This window comes from Balaenoptera acutorostrata, chromosome 18 (genome assembly GCF_949987535.1).
Source record: "Balaenoptera acutorostrata chromosome 18, mBalAcu1.1, whole genome shotgun sequence".
Classification (NCBI taxonomy): Eukaryota; Metazoa; Chordata; class Mammalia; order Artiodactyla; family Balaenopteridae; genus Balaenoptera; species Balaenoptera acutorostrata.
Window position 1 is genome coordinate 10,789,726 of NC_080081.1, and position 15,403 is coordinate 10,805,128.

The 15,403-nt window shown below is 44.7% G+C and overlaps 3 long non-coding RNA genes across 3 annotated transcripts in view; 1 reads left to right on the plus strand and 2 right to left on the minus strand.

Annotated features, from left to right (window-relative positions):
- The window catches only part of LOC130705593 (uncharacterized), a 74,702-nt gene that overhangs the window by 15,775 nt on the left and 43,524 nt on the right, over positions 1–15,403 (plus strand). The gene's annotated exons all lie outside the window — the stretch shown is intronic.
- Positions 2,031–5,430, minus strand: LOC102998425 (uncharacterized). The gene is made up of 3 exons (XR_452414.1): positions 5,367–5,430; positions 3,697–3,824; positions 2,031–2,918 (listed from the first exon to the last, which is right to left on the minus strand). It is a non-coding gene; the product is annotated as an uncharacterized LOC102998425 (long non-coding RNA).
- On the minus strand, positions 6,380–13,756 carry LOC102998232 (uncharacterized). The gene is made up of 3 exons (XR_452413.2): positions 13,556–13,756; positions 7,617–7,762; positions 6,380–6,475 (listed from the first exon to the last, which is right to left on the minus strand). It is a non-coding gene; the product is annotated as an uncharacterized LOC102998232 (long non-coding RNA).

The following is a 15,403-nucleotide window of genomic DNA, read 5'->3' on the forward strand; positions in this document are numbered from 1 at the left end:
TTAGAACATTCTCTAACATAATTTACAAAAATAAACTCAAAATGGATTAAAGACCTAAATGTAAGACCAGCTACTATAAAACTTCTAGAGTAAAACATAGGCAGAACACTCTCTGACATAAATTGCAGTGATATTTTTTTGGATCCATATCCTAAAGTAAAGGAAATAAAAGCAAAAATAAATAAATGGGACCTAATTAAACTTAAAAGGTTTTGCACAACAAATGAAACCACTGACAAAATGAAAAGACAACCTACTGAATGGGAGAAAATATTTGCAAATGATATGACCAATAAGAGATTAATATCCAACATATATAAACAGCTCATACAACTCAACATTGAAAAATCAAACAACCCAATTTAAAAATGGGCAGAAGAACTGAATAGACATTTTTCCAAAGAGGAAAGGTAGATGGCCAACAGGCACACGAAAAGATGCTCAACATCACTAATCATCAGGGAAATGCAAATCAAAACCACAATGAGGTATCACCTCACACAGGTCACAATGGCTATCATCAAAAAGAACACAAATAACGAATGTTGGTGAGGATGTGGAGAACCGGGAACCCTCATACATTGTTGGTGGAAATGTAAATTGGTACAGACACTGTGGAAAACAGTATGGAGGTTTCTCAAAAAACTAAAAATAGGACATCACATGACCCAGAAACCCAGCAATTCTACTCCTGGGTATATATCAAATAAAACCCTAAAACACTAATTTGAAAAGATATATACACCCCAATATTCATAGTAGCATTATTTACAATTGCCAAGATATGGAAGCAACCTAAGTGTCCATCAACAGATGACTGGATAAACAAAATGAGATGTATCCATACAATGGAATATTATTCAGCCTTAAAAAGGAAGGAAATTCTGACACATGTTACAACATGGATAAACCTTGAGGACATTATGCTCGGTGAAATAAGCCAGATGCAAAAGGACAAATATTGTGGATTCCACTGAAACGAAGTACCTAGGGTAGTCAAATTCATAGGGACAGGAAGTAGAAGAGAGGTTATCAGGGCTGGGGGGAGAGTGGGATGGGGAGTTAGTGTTTAATGGGCGCAGAGTTTCAGTTTGGGATGATGAAAAGGTTCTGGAAATGGATGGTGGTGATGGCACAGAAGACTGTGAATGTACTTAATGCCACTGAAACAGACTCTTAAAAATGGTTAAAATGGTAAAATTTATAATATGTATATTTTACCACAATTTAAAAAAAAGTATTGTTGTGAGCAGGATAATGTCTATTAACAGGATGAAAAATAATTTGTCCTCCAGGGACAGCTGGCAATGCCTGAAAACATTTTTTCACTTAAAACAAAAAACGTTAATAGACTTTATTTTTCAGAGAAGTTTTAGGCTCACAGCACGGTTGAGGGGAAAGTGCCGAGGGTTCTCCTCTTACCCTCTGCCCTCCCCCACTACCAACAGCCTGCACGGGGCTGGCTGGCGTGTTTGTTATAACTAACGAACCAACACTGGCACATTGTTATCACCCCAAGTCCCCAGGGCAGGGCACTTACTTTAGGGTTCACGCTTGGTGTTGTACATTCTATGGATTTGGACAATTGTATAATGACACATATCCACCATTAGGGTATCATTCAGGATAGTTTCACTGCTCTAGAAATCCTCTGTGCTCTACCTCTTCGTCCCTCTCTCCTCCCCTGAGTCTTTCCACTGACTCCTGGTGATATTTGTGGTTGTCACAGCTGGGGGTGGAGGTGCTACTGGTATCGCGTGTGTAGAGGCCAGGGATGCTGCTAATCATCTTACCAGGCATGGAACAGCCTCACGACAAAGAATTATCCGGCTCAAATGGCAACAGTACCAAGGCTGAGAAATCCTAATACAGAAGCTGAGCAAGAATCCCTTTAATCCATGACTACGTGGGGTACGTAGTAGATACTCAGTAAATACTAAATAAATAAAGGACGTGTTTGAACAACCCAGAGAGAGCTACTCCTGAGTATACATAACATCCAGAAGAACAAAGGGAAACATCACCTGTTAAATTCAGGTCCTGTGGTTGTTCAGTTTGGTGCAGTGGGCTGGCAAGGAGAGGGCATTTTGACAAGGAGAACATGCCGTTTTCTTTCAGGGCCACGCCTGGAGATTCCATGTGCTGTGTGTGATAGAGTTTGTGCAAATACGCTTGGTAGTCCGTCAGCATTATGTATGAGTCCTATGACTACTGGGAAACAGCTGGGTCTGTACTGTTTTCTCTGTAAGACAGAGGAATCCTGTGTACGTATTTAGCACAGAAGCAGCACTTTTCTCCTTTGTTTTATGAAGCATCCAAGAGATTCAGAAATGAAGAAAGGCAAGGGGTGGCAAGTTTCTAAACACCACTTGAAAGTGCATTTTTTTTGTCCCCGGAGAGTTTTTAATACAGTATATTGAAGAACTGTCAGAGAGATAACAGAAGCAAGAGACTTTTGAAACAAAGCATAGAGACATGAGATTCAAATCTAACCAAGGGAGGGATTTCAAAAGAGAAACTGGGCCGCATTTCCTGGTTTTCACTCTCATATATCAAACGAAGCCCATCCTAAGTAACTGCTGCCACCCTGGCACCTCTGCTGTACCAGGGGACCGGGTACTTTAATGCCACAAGTCCTTCCTTCGGAGGCCCCGTTACCTTTGTTGCGTTTAGTGCCATCCTCAGGGGAAATGAGCCTCACTCGGACATGGTCGAGGGTGTTTTCTGTATTCCGAAGTTGGTCTGCGTGCTGCGTCCCACACTTGCCTTGACAATACGGAGTCCCTTCTCAGCCTCGTCTTCTGCACGTGTGATGTAGGTGTGGCTGCAGGACAGGAGCAGGCGGGTTGCTCAAGTCCATGCCAAGAAGAGGAAGATTCCGTCTGAGCACCGGGAGCTCACAGCTCAGCAAGGGAGACCTGTGTGCGGATGAACTGTCTGAACCACGTGGAAACATGCTGATTTTTCTACTAGAGTATTTTCAAAGTGCTCTGGGAACACTGACAGTGGGGCAACCCTGCCTGGGCATCAGAGGATGCTTCAGAGAGGAGGGGACTTTTAGTCTGGGTCTTAAAGGTTGACTAAGAATGGAAACAGGGGAGAGCAGGGGAACATTCCAGGAAGAAGGAGCACAGATGAAAATCCAAGGGGTTGTAAATGGGACCATTGTGTTTGAGGGTAAGATGGTCCATGGGATGGGGGTTGGGGAGCTAGTGGCAGATAATGAAGCAGAGGAGTAAGTTGGAGCTTGACTGTGGGAGACGGTCATTAAAATGCAAAGCTAACGGTCAGGGATGCACAGTTGCACAACTCCAGGGGGTGCTATACACACTACAGCCTGAGTGAATGGTGCCCTGGAGTTGGGGCACTCAGAGCCCGTGTGGCTGTACCCCTCGGCTCAGCGAATCGTTGCTGAGTGATTACTTCTAGACGGTACACTGACAGCTCTGTATATTTTATCTTATTTGATTCTCACTACACCATGAGGAAAGTGCTATTTCCATTCCCAGTTTACAGATGGGAACCTGAGGCACACACAGGTAAGCTTGTGCGGCTATGAAGCGGTGGAATTGGGATTTTAATCCAGGCAGTTTGCTTCTAAATCCAAGGCAGAATGCTTCCCAAGTTTTGTCACTTACGGCATTCACAGGAAGTGACGTTTTATGACACAAGAGGGTAAATGACAAAGCTGCTCACCATCTGAAGTGCACTCCTGTGTCCCAGGCTGCATCCTGACTGACCTGACGGCTGAGGACATGCCCAGGGTCGTGGCACACCCGTGACCCATTTCCGCAGTACCCCTGGGCGGCGGGTGGATCTCAGACCTAGGGAGTACACCTGAGGTCACTTTTCCAGCCCAATTCTAGTTATATTATTATTATTATTATTATTATTTTTAACATAAATGAATTTATTTATAAAACAAACTGACTCACAGACATAGCAAACAAACTTATGGTTATCAGAGGGGAAGGGGGGAGGGATAAATTAGGAGTATGGGATTAACAGACACATACTACTATATATAAAACAGATAACAAGGATTTACTGTATAGCACGGAAACTATATTCAGTATCTTGTAATAACCTATAATGGAAATCTAGTTATATTATAATTGAGCTCTCAAATGGGGCATAGGGAAAAAAAAAAAAACACACTTTGCTTCAGGGTTCTAGATGGTTGGCTTTCGGTTTTGTAGTTGTAGAGATCAAGGGCAAAATGGTTGTGGAAAAAGCCTGGGCTCTGGAGACAGACAAATCAGGTCTTTATTACGTGACCCTGGACAAGGTATTTGCTCTCGCTGAGCCTCAGTTTCTCTTGATGAAAAGGCTAGAGTAAATAGGCACTTCACTGACCTGTATTAACTGCAGTAGCTTCTGTAAAGCAGCTCGCACCAGCCCTCTGTAAACGCCAGCCTCCTTCTCTCCTTCCTCTCCTCCCTCCAACCCCGATATTTCTGACTGGGAACTACAGTGAAGCCATGCTGCAGGGCAATGGTTTGCGGAGAGCCAGGCAGTAGCCATCTATCAGCAAAACCACTTGTCATGATTGATGGGGACTTGGCTGGTGACATCACCCTTCAGAACTCCTTTCTTGTGAAAGTACTCCTGAGTTTTGTTGGTAGAAGTTTATAGCTGTCAAAACTGTCCATGAAAACAAATGAGAAAACTGTTCCACTCTTGTTTCCACTTTTTCCACACTTGCTGTGGTCATCTTGATAATTGTTTAAATATCTACATTTATTTTATTGTGATTAAAAAAACATATAACAGAAAATCTACCATCTTGATCACTTTTAATTGTACATTTCACTAGTATATTCACATTGCTGTGAAACAGATCTTCAGAACTTTTTATCTTGCCGATCTGAAAATCTGTACCCATGGAACAGCAACTCTCCCCTCCTAGTCCCTACCACCTTCATCATTTTATTTTTCCAAAGACAATTCAGTTTCCTGATAAGATGAACATTCTGCACTGCCAGTCTAGCAAGTTGCTTTTGAAATTATGACTAGATTAAATACTCCTATGTATTTATTTACTGATCAGAATTACTGGGTCTTTTTTTTAATTAGTATTCAGAGGAGACTGATGATCAGTGATACTACTTGAAGACACATATATCTCACATAACAACCAAATCTTTTTATTCCCTAACAGTTGATTTATCCCACATTCATCCAGTTGTCTGAAAGTATCCTAGGTTTTACAAGTTCCCTAAAAGGCCTGTTTACTGAGTTTGAGTTACAGATCAGGCAAAGTGCGAGTAAAGGTTGAGTTAGTAGAAAACCACAAGCACGTGGACTGTTTTCTGCCTTTGAGAAAAACAATCCCCCCTCACCCCCCAGCACAGTGTGGAACTTACCTGTGAAATCCTTGGGGAATGAAAACAACATGGTACCTCTTGTTGGATTTAGTCCCTTGCCCTAAGAAGGGGCTCATGCGATGCCTGTGCTAATCAATAAAAGACAGAAGGACTCTGGGTGAGCAGAAAGGAAGTATTGAGGACCGACAGTCAAGGGGTGTTTTTCAGATTCGGCAAAATCAGGTTTGTAAAGTTCATTATTGTCTATCTGGTTCTGGCCAGTTCACAGAATATCAACGATGAAAGGCCCCTTTTCCCAAGTAAATTGCACCAGGAAGTAGAAATCAGCCCACAACAAATGAGTTCTCTGGAAGAGGCCTGGTACATCTGGTTGGGGCACGTCTGCCTTATTTGGGTGCGATCAGGCAGCACGCTAACACTTTTATTTTCTTGTGTGTGCATTTGTGCGCACGTGCACGCGCGCACCTATTTCTCATCCCACGTCTTGTTTCCCCCACGGATGGGTTCGGAGATGCTCAGCTGGCAGTAACGACGCTCCCTTCCTTTGGGACATGTTTCTGAGCTGGTGTGTCGCTGGGCCCTTGCCCGAAGACAAGAATCTACTTTCCTTGGCCATTCAGGCCTCTGTTTCTTGGACCAGAAGCAGTGTTTGTCTTTCTGCCAGTGGGCATTTATTCATGTTAACCGGTGGGATTTTTCTGGATCCCACACTCTGACAGTAGACTTTGGCTTCGCTCCCAAGCAAGCCTCCACCTCCCTCCTCTGCAGCTGCCTTAGTTGCCTGGTCTCTGCTCCCACTACTCAGCAAGCTGCACCCCACACCTCCTTCCTACACCCCCTTCCTCTTCACCTGGAGTCTAATCTCTATAACTTGTGTTTCCTCATTTTGGTTCCCCTGTTCATGGCAGAAATTCAGGATCTGGGCAGACACTTGAAAGTGTTTCAGTGACCACAAGTCATGCAGCCTCCCTCTGCTTGGTACTTTCTGTGCTTACCCAAGGGACAATTAATAATAAATCAATGAAATGTGTTTCAATAATTCTCTTGCCTTATATCCACAAAGATGGCTCTCAGGGAGGTATAAGGAAGCGGCAGCCTTCAGAATTTCTTCTGTCCTGCATCTTCAAACAGTTGGCGTTGATTAGTGGCTGTAAAGAGTCAAGGGGGTTAGAACTATGGAAGGGGGAAGGCTGAAAGGAAACCTGGAGCTGCTAGGTTCAGTTCAGTATATTCTGTGCTGGTTCAGCGCAAGACTCGAATGCTCCCCAGGTATACAGCTGCCAGAGCAAATAAGGAGTGTCAGCGGTGGAGAAGGAGAAGGAGGAGACAAGGAGGCCCATAAAGGGAGCAAGCACTGGGTGTCTGCTGGGTCACGATGGGAGAGAGAGGGCCATTGAACCACAGCAGTTTTCATACTTCTGTCATTAAGAAAATACATGAGCTTCAACTAAAACATGGCAGGGGAAGCAAGATGCCTCTTTAGTGATGAACTCTGAAGGAAGAACCAAAGCAACCCTGAGGCCCCGACCACAGGCCCGAGGCAGGACCAGGAAAGGATGAGCAGACTCAGCTCGAGCTGGCGGTTGGGGAGCTGGGGGAAGCTGTGGACACAGCCCGCCCTGGCGTGGCCACAGGAGGAGGTCACGGGAGAAGGCCATCCTGGAAGCAAGCGGAATTCTTCCAAAGCTTTCCACTTTCATCCTTTTGCATAATCAGATTTATGTTTCTCTTCTTGTCATATTCTCTCCAGCCTATTTCTAGATGTTAATCATGGGTAATTCCCGTTTTCATTGCATCAGAGTTGGTTATAAAGTGCCCCGTCCGTGACCTCCCTGGCCGGCTTCCTGGGGTAGACAGCTGGGGTGAACAAGACATACTCCCCTGTTCTGCTGGCTCGAGATGGGGGCCCGGGTGGGTTCTGACTGGTGGACTTACGATGTCCAAAAGGAACATCATCAGTAGGCGCACTCCACAAGTGGAGATTATGGTGATTGCTATTGCAGGGGAATAAAATTCTGTGCACTTGATGTAGCATTGAGGGAACCTGGAGTACTCTATTTGTATGGTACTGGACATCCAGTCCAGTAGGTTCTGTGGGCTGAAACATCCCAAAAGCCATGGGTGAAGATCCATGCATATTGCTGCCCTATAGTTTATGGCAGTGACGTGGGGACATGTTCTTAACAATGATCCACATTAGGCAGGAGAGCGTTTGCTGAGTTCTGATTCAGAACACCAAGTCTGGTGGGGCCCTGACATCTTCAAGCCCTAGATGGTTCTCCAACTCACCTCATGACCCAGGTTCTGAAGAAGGTGGCGGTGGTGGGGTCCTGAGGAGGAAGTGTGTTTTGAAGCAGTAAGGGTCGAGCTTCCTTTTGATTCCACGCTGCTTCAGGAGCTACATCAGTTAGCGCAAGGTGAATTCTGTTACCTGTCTGCATATGTGGACAAACACAAAGTTCATTGTCCTCTCATTAAAACGTACTATTATGATTACTACCTACGGTTAATTAAGTGCTTACTGTATATCAGGCTTTATACACACATGTACCGTACTGAGTGCTTTATCCGATGATCTCACTCATTCCTGAAAGAGCTCCATTAGCTAGGAATGCCATTACCATATCCCCATTTTACAAGCGAGGAAACAGAGGCTTAGCGGTTTCACGGCTCATCATGGGATAAGTGGCAGAACGAGCATTTGAGCCCCAGTTCTGTCTGATTCCAAAGCCCACATTCCACACTACAAAGTGACACTGCCTCTCACTTTAAGTCTTTGGGTTTGAGTGATTTATCTTCTTCATGTCCAGCGTGGTCTCCAATAACCATCTCTTTAGACCTCTCATTCCTGTTGCTGAAACACTGGCCGGGCTCCTCTTCTGCTCAGAATTAATGATGGTAGGTGGCTGGGGTGACATCCGGGTGGCCTCCCATGGTGAGTCCCCCATCCAAACCAAATGGCGAGATCAAGCCCTTTGGGGGTGTCATTTCCTCACCCCTCTAAAAGTAATTCAGTTGTTTCTGCTTGTCAAACGCTTCTGTTTCCTCACTAAGCCCGTGTTAGTCATTGGGATATGTCAGTATGAATGGATTTACTGTGTTCCAACAGCTGCCGAGGCCCAGACACATGCCCCACACATGGCAGCCACAGGAGCGGGCGGGGGGCCAGCCGACAACCGGGATCCCCGAAATTGCACGCAGGCCCTGAGGCTGGAGACAGGATGCTGAGGAGAAACCGTCCTTCTGATGTTCGGATGTCTGCCCCGACCCCGGCAAAATGATGAGGATACTTCGGGTGCGGCGAGGAGACAGCCCTATAAAACATGCCATCTCCGAGGTGTGGCTCTTCCCCGCTCGGAACAGAGCCCATCTGTCCAACAGTGTCTGAAATAACACCGCCAGCCAGCAAAGGAGTGTCCATTGTCACATGCGCATTTGGACGGCAGGTAGTCCACATGGGCCCCTGTAATTCAAGTCACAACAGCCTCTTCCGTGACAGGGAGGCGGGGAGTGAAAGTGGTAGTTGTGATTCCAACAAGCAGGAGGATTGTTTTTCTAAGATTTTCTGCCAGTGGCCGTTGAGGATTCTTTGTGTGCGGCACCTACGGGGTACCTCAAAATTTAGGCAGCTATCAGATTCCAAATTAAACACCTAGTGCCCCTGGCGTGCTAGAGAGGCAGCCTGGTCCTGAGGATCTGTGTGTGGGAAAGGCCAGAAGTTGATTGTGCTGGATGCTTTTATATGGAAATCCTCCTACCAGGCTTTCGCAGGATCGCAAATTAGATGCTAGGGTTTGAAGCTAGCAGGCCAATGGAGCTGTTGTTTTTTTTTTTTTTTTTTTTTTTTTTAAAGGATTTTCTTATTTATTTATTTATTTATTTATTTTTGGCTGTGTTGGGTCTTCGGTTCGTGCGAAGGCTTTCTCCAGTTGCGGCAAGCGGGGGCCACTCTTCATCGCGGTGCGCGGGCCTTTCTCTATCGCGGCCCCTCCCGTCGCGGGGCACAGGCTCCAGACGCGCAGGCTCAGCAATTGTGGCTCACGGGCCCAGCTGCTCCGTGGCATGTGGGATCTTCCCAGACCAGGGCTCGAACCCGTGTCCCCTGCATTAGCAGGCAGATTCTCAACCACTGCGCCACCAGGGAAGCCCGGAGCTGTTGTTTAAAAACGCAGAAATAGTCTGCTTTGAACCTCGGGTCTCAGAATTTTCTAGAATGGGCTATTGTGATCCAGTCACGTGGGGATTTTCTTACCGCTTTAACACACATTGGGGCCTGGAGCTGACATCTGGCCTTTTGTCACTTCTTTTTCAGAGGTGAGCAGCGGTCAGATTGTAGCAAACATTTTCTCCTTTCCCCTAAATATTAACATCAGTGAGGGAGAGAATCGAGATGGTGTCATCCATGATTGAGGTTTAGGAAAGAATTCTCATGAACACGGGCTGTGAATCAGTACAGTTTCATATCCTGAACCTGCATCTCTCCTGCTTTGGGACCTTGGGCAAATTACTTAGCAACCTCAAGCCTCAGCTTTTTCTTCTATAAAATGGGGATAAGCGTTAACAAGAAGAACTCACTTGTTAGATTGTTGTGTGAATTAAAATGACATGATTGGACTTCCCTGGTGGCGCAGTGGTTAAGAATCCGCCTGCCAATGCAGGGGACACGGGTTCGAGCCCTGGTCCGGGAAGATCCCACACACCACGGAGCAACTAAGCCCGTGAGCCACAACTACTGAGCCTGCTCTCTAGAGCCCGTGAGCCACAACTACTGAGCCCATGTGCCACAACTACTGAAGCCCGCGTGCCTAGAGCCTGTGCTCCGCAACAAGAGAAGCCACTGCAATAAGAAGCCCGCGCACCACAACAAAGACCCAAAAAATAAATAAATAGATAAATAAATAAATAAATAAATAAATAAAATGACATGATTGGGAATTCCCTGGTGGTACAGTGGATAGGACTCGGCGCTTTCACTGCCTTGGGACTGGGTTCGATCCCTGGTGGGGGAACAAAGATCCTGTAAGCTGCATGCCAAAAAAAAAAAAAAAGGACATGATTAACAAAACGTTTAGCATAGTACCTGGCACGTTATCAGCACTTACTATATTACTAGGGTGTAGTCTAAAGATGAAGATGGAAATTGAGTTTTGATGTTTCTTTTTGTTCCCTTATCCCTCTTGGGGGAGTGTAAGGTTTACTCTTGGGTTTTGGTGGGGGCCAGGATTTGAGCACCACAGAAAGGCAGAAGGCCAAGCCACTCGAGGTCAGTTCGTAGAAGCACAGGCACAGACACTGGGGGCATGAGGCAGCAGCCCCAGCTTCGGAATCTCCTGTTCACCTTCTGTCCTGTCCTGAATGCACCCCTCGTACATGTCTCTACTTCCCAGCTTCCCTTCACTTTGAGTCTTAGTACCTGCGTTTCTCACCACCTGAAGCTTTACTAGAAAATCTAAAAAGGCTTGATTCATCCTTGTTCTAGACGGCAAGTAGCTTCAGTCTAAATGTGCCAAGTGGGATTTAGAAAATAAAACGAGGATTTTGGAGAATGTAAGTATTTGTCCTGTCCACATTTATGAGCATACTCTCTGTCATGTGGCTGTGGCAGTTGATGGGGACACAGGTGATGGAGGCACTCACTCCCCCCACTCTCTAGGAGTCTGTTGTGTGGCGTAGAAGCCAATGGATGTGGACAGTTTAAATGTGCCAGGTGCTATAATGCAGATCGTCCACGGTCGGGGCGGGGGCAGGCAGGGGCAGTTGCAGGTGGCTCAGGGAAGGCTTCAAAGCGGAGGTGACACCCAGCTCACTCAACTTGGCTACAGCACGAAATAACTGGGGTTTGAAAGGCGTCAAAGTCCAGAACCCACCATGCTATTCTATATATGGAATTGTTTCTCTACTTAATTTTCCTATTGTGCGTTTATGTTTTTTTTTTTTTTTTATAAAGGAACTCCTTTATTTTATTTATTTATTTATTTATTTATGGCTGTGTTGGGTCTTCGTTTCTGTGCAAGGGCTTTCTCTAGTTGTGGCAAGCGGGGGCCACTCTTCATCGCGGTGCGCGGGCCTCTCACTATCGCGGCCTCTCTTGTTGTGGAGCACAGGCTCCAGATGCGCAGGCTCAGTAGTTGTGGCTCACGGGCCTAGTCGCTCCACAGCATGTGGGATCTTCCCAGACCAGGGCTCGAACCCATGTCCCCTGCATTGGCAGGCAGATTCTCAACCACTGCGCCACCAGGGAAGCCCAATGCGTTTATGTTTTAAGAGAGAAATATATCAGAAAATGAAAGGCCGCCAGCTGAGGTTCCAGGTGTCCCTTCGTTATGCTGGATCTCAGGCGAGAGCCGTTGGGTTACATGTTTCCCTATAGCTTCTCCCTCCCGGGACTGTTGGGGGATTTGCAAATTGATGCTCTTGAAGCTTTAAAAGGCTTGCATCGAAAAACCATATTAAGTTAGTATCAAGTAGAAAGCACTTCTTATTTACTTAGAGGTGGTCGAGCAACAGAAGTATATGTGAAAGCAGCTTTAGCTCTTAGATTGATCAAAAAGAAAATGAAAAGATGTTAAAACGTTATACTTTAAACTCATGAGTAAACAAAAAATACTGTGTTTTACCCCCAAGTGTATTCATCTCTCCCTTCGAAAGTTAGTGCACACTTAAGGTTAGTGAATAATAACTAGTAAATCTACTGTTATAATGGCTGCAGATGGGAGTAGAGCATTTCATTTTCTTAAACTCAGCAAATATGTTAAAAACAAGATTAAATTTTTTTGCATTTTGTATATCTACACGTTATTTTATTCTTAAAAAGAAAAAGCGATATTTTCTATATTTTTTATTTTAGGGATCCATCACATAGTTTTTTTGTAACGCCTGATATTGTCTAAAAAAAATAGGTTTTAAAATGACTGCTGGTGATTTTCAGGCATTTATTCAAGTATTTCCCTCTGTTTCTAAAATACATAGAAAAGTGATACAACTGCTTTCTTAAAGGATTTACCAGGGATTATAGCCTTCAAGTAAAGGGATCCTGAATTCAGTCTGGTTGTCAGTTTGATTAAGAAGGAAGTAGCTCATCTTGGTATAAACATTCTTGAACAACGCTCTGTGACAGTCTGGCCAGGAGCACCCGGTGGGAGAAGCCGTCTAACTATAGTTGGAAATATTCTAAGAATAATTAATTTATTTTAGAATTAGAGGTGGTAGGTTTTAAGAAAAGACTTCTTTGTGGGCTTGAGACTTTCCTTGGGTAGCAAAGTGAAATCTGCACACCTGGGGCTCTGTGATGGTGACAGTGTGTGGACTCTTCCCATCCCTCCCGGAATCCTCCATCTCACATTCCTTACTTTATCCTACGTAACCTCCCCGTCAGTTAACATTACACTTACATATTTAAGAAACATGCGCTTACAGTTCCTTATGGATTAGCAGCAATTTCTGTCCTCTCAGAAGTAAGGTATTTTTGAAATGATGTATTGACAAGAAAGTTATGGGTGAGGGATGTGTCTAGATCAGGTGGTTCAGGTAAGAAGGGAGGAAGAAAGTTTTGAAGATGTTAGAAACTGTTGTTGACATTTTGGGCTGTCAACTTGGCTAACTGGTAAAAAGAAGGTGATAGTTTCATTCTCTAGTAGGAATGTGAGGTGGGCTGGAAGAATATTTAAGAATTAGGTGATCAAAATGTTGAAATTGTCAGGTGAAGTACAGCAGACAGTTGCAAGATTTTGTTGAAGTCATTCATATGAAAGTCAGAATCATAAATTAATTCTAAGTGAATGGCATACTTCTTAGTTTACCGAAATTATGAAATTAGTGATAGTAAAACAATGTAATCTGAGCGTTAGGTAATGAGACTGGACTGACTGTGGATGGCTCGTCCGGTCTGGGACATGAGGACTTTTGTGTGTTTTCGACTAGGCAGGGGAAGGCTTGGACAGTCACGCTAGTTTGGGATGCTTTGTGTCAGCCAGCAGTCATGGGAATTTGCCTGCCCTGTTTGTTATGTTTGAGTTTGAATTTGGCTATATATGGGTTCTGTGTAAGATTTTAATGTCTTTCTTGGTTAGAAAGAATCTTTGCATGAGAGCGCTTTTGAGGAATATTGGTAATGAAGCTGGGAGCCATTTAGGGAACTGGCATATGAGCTACTACAGGAAAGGGTCAGATGCGTGGGATTAGCAAAAGGAGTAGCCCAGGAAATGGGGAAATGAGCTGGTCTCACTTACCACCATGTGGCCGGCAAAGCAAATTCCAAGCTGTGTGTGCCAGGGAGCATTCTCAGGAAGAGGAGACGACCACACCACTTTCTTTCCTGGCAAAGGATATGAAGTGCAGATTATACCACAGGTGGCCAAATCAATGCCAAGCTTCCCTCTGGATAATTAAGGCCATGGAGATGAAGGAAGAGATGCACAGTACAAAGATGGTGGATGGGATAAAAGTGAAAATTTACTGTAGTGCTTCCAACATTTTATCCACTGTGGCACACAGAGAAAATAATATTTTTATAGTGGCTGGGCAGCTCTTGGCAGGAGATGACCAGCTTGGAAGCTCCAGCCATGCCTGGCCCTGTCCAGTCACCCAAGGGCTGAGGCGATCAGAGGCTCAAGCACACACCTGAAACCAATTCTTGCACATTGACTGGGGAAATTCTGGTCTAGTGAACATCGTGATTGCATCGTTACAAGATGGAGGTCATGGAGCCCTTTGAGAATCTGATGAAATTTATGGGCCCTCACCCCTCACCCAAAGGACCATTATGTACATACACATAGAATTTTACTCACAATTTCAAGGGATTCATGGAAGTGCTCAAGTCTACTTCTGGACCTCAGGATAAGAACCCTTGCTTTAGATAATTAATCAAAGAAAGGATGTTGATGAAGAAATGGAGGCGAAGTCATATGGATAAATTCAGCAACTCGGATAAAAAAATCCATCTAAAGAAGGATCGAATCACAGACTCTATCTAAAGGGGTTCTCAAAGACCCTTTCTATAAAGCTCTGGCTTTGGAAATGGTTAAAAGGCTGGGGACACCAAGCAGAAAATATACAGGCCAGGTAATTAGATCCAAACAATTGAGCAAATTGCAATGGTTGAGCAGATTGCTTAGCTCCATGTTGTCTACTTTTTAAAGGTATTAGTGCTAACTTGGTCAGAGTAATTATTTGGTAAATGGTCAGCTCAGTGGCACAAGTTTAACTTCTGAATCCTTCCCTTCTAAACCATTTTCAAAAGGAACCTGCTCTAATTCCCTCAGTATGCATGGTGGAATGGGCAGGCCCTGGTGAAGCAGGCTCTTGCAAGTTTAGCAGGGGCTACTTGGGCACTTATTGCCCCAAGGGCTCTGCTGCTTGGTTTGTAATCAATTGTTCTGATTGACTCAGCTTCACTTGCCCAACTAAGCCCCATGCACCCTCAAAGCGCCTAGAGTCCTATGATGACAGGTACTCAAAACAAGCCATTCAGGGCTAACTGCCTTACCAATTATTTCAGAAACAAAATAAAAATCAGATCTCAAAAGGCTAAGTGGTGAGGAAGGGATGGAGTGTCAGCTTTACCTTGAATAATGTAGGACTTCTGTTAGTTTAATCTCAGGTCTCACATCACGTGAAAAGTTGTCTCTTTGCAAAATATAGGCTGGAGGGAAATTTTGCCAGTGTCGTGCTCTGGTGAGTTAATATGCATTGCAACCGTTTTATAACAGATTATTTACCAACGGGAACAGAATGCCTTGGCACGAGATGCCTTTAAGAGAGCAGTTCTATTGCACTAGCTAATTCCATATTTCAAAATCATTTCCACACACCTCCTAGTTCTTGTAGGTTCTCTCAAACTCTTCCCTCTACTGGTGAAATGAAAGAACTGACTACTAGGTGAGATTATGTTGCCCTCTGGTGTCTGCCAACCCAAAAGAAAGAGCTAGAACTCAAGAAGGGGACAAGAAGTAGAAGTAAGATAGAAACAAGACACTCCATACCATAAGAAAGATGGAGGGATGGGGAGGTAAGGGAAGGGAGAGAGAAGAAGGGAGATGAGCCTGACATGGATCTTCTTCTTGCTGGTGAATGAC